The sequence below is a fragment of the Ictidomys tridecemlineatus genome, unplaced genomic scaffold (genome assembly GCF_052094955.1).
Source record: "Ictidomys tridecemlineatus isolate mIctTri1 unplaced genomic scaffold, mIctTri1.hap1 Scaffold_440, whole genome shotgun sequence".
NCBI classification, from domain to species: Eukaryota; Metazoa; Chordata; class Mammalia; order Rodentia; family Sciuridae; genus Ictidomys; species Ictidomys tridecemlineatus.
In genome coordinates this window covers 178651-180341 of record NW_027522849.1, presented here as the reverse complement: position 1 = coordinate 180341, position 1691 = coordinate 178651, and the positions used below count along the sequence as shown (strand labels likewise).

Below are 1691 nucleotides of genomic sequence, written 5' to 3'. Positions count from 1 at the left end.
TGTTTTTAAAATATTTGTTAAATGTCCAAAAACTTTGCCAAAATTTTCCCACTTCCTCTCACTCGTATGAATTCTGAGGTTTTGAGTAGGGTATGAACAATTGTTGGAGACTCTGTCACCTATTTTACACTTGTATAATTTCTGTGCTATCATATCTCTGGTATGAAATGCTGTTGAACTACTGTGAAAAAAGGGCTGATTTATTTTTAAACAAACTGATGCAATGTTTTCACTTGTAAAACTTCTCTGCAGTAAGAAATCTATAATGTTTAGTAAGATGTGACCTTCAATATGAAAAGCTTTGCCATTCTTCACATTTATAGGACTTCTCTCTAGTATGGGTTCTCTGGTGTCGATTAAGTATTGATGTTTGATTAAAAGCTTTGCCACATTCTCTACATTTGTAGGGCTTCTCTCCCATGTGGATTCTCTGGTGCTGAATAAGTGATGCTTTGTGATGAAAACTCATGCCACATTCTTTACAGTTGTAGGGCTTCTCTCCAGTGTGGATCCTCTGGTGCAGAGTAAGTAATATTTTTTGATTAAATGTTTTGCCACATTCTTTATATTTGTAGAGCTTTTTTCCAGTGTGGGTTGCTGATGCTTAGTAAGTGATAATGATTGATTAAAACTCTTGTCACACACTTTACATTTGTAGGGCTTCTCTCCAGTATGAATCCTGTTGTGGCGATCAAGATTCGAGTTTATATTAAAACTCTTGCCACACACTGTACATTTGTAGGGCTTCTCTCCAGTGTGGATTCTCAGGTGCTGAGTAAGTACTATTTTTTGATGAAAACTTTTGTCACATTCTTTACATTTGTAGGGCTTCTCTCCAGTGTGGATTCGCTGGTGCTGAGTAACTGATGATTTTTGACTGAAACTTTTGCCACACACATTACATTTGTAGGGCTTCTCTCCAGTATGAATCCTGTAGTGGCAATCAAGATTTGAGTTTATATTAAAACTTTTGTCACACACTTTACATTTGTAGGGCTTCTCTCCTGTATGAATCTTGTTGTGGCAATCAAGATTTGATTTTGTATTAAAACTCTTGCCACACACTTTACATTTTTAGGGCTTCTCTCCAGTGTAGATTCGGTGGTGCTGAGTAACTGATGATTTTTGACTGAAACTCTTGCCACACACTTTACATTTGTAGCGTTTTTCTCCAGTATGAATTCTGTTGTGGCGATCAAGATTCGAGTTTGTATTAAAACTTTTGTAAAACCCTTTACATTTGTAAGTCTTCTCTCCCGTATGAATCCTGTTGTGGCAATCAAGATTTGAGTTTGAATTAAAACTTTTGCCACACACTTTACATTTGTAGGGCTTCTCCCCTGTATGAATTCTCTGGTGATTTATAAGGCTTGGTTTTTGACTAAAAGTTTCACAAAATTGTTTATATATGTAGGGCATCTCTCCAGGGTGTGTCCACTGGTGACAAATAAGATTGGAGATTTTATTAGAAGTTTTGTCACTTTGTTTGCATTTGCATTGCACATCTCCTGTATGAACACTGTGATGTTGAGTAAAGTTCTTGAGTGCATTGCATTCTTCACATTGGTAGTTCTTCTCTGCAGAATAATTTTTTTGGTGTTTAGTAAGAGTTGAAAAATTTTTAAGTCTTTGCCACACTTTTTTACAGTTAGAGGTCTTTAGTTCAGTATAAATCCTCTGATGCTCAACAA

General features: G+C 36.0%; 1 pseudogene; it reads right to left on the bottom strand.

Annotated features, from left to right (window-relative positions):
• Positions 1 to 286: 286 nt before the first annotated feature.
• Positions 287 to 1419, bottom strand: LOC144373599 (uncharacterized; annotated as a pseudogene).
• Between the last annotated feature and the right edge of the window lie 272 nt (positions 1420 to 1691).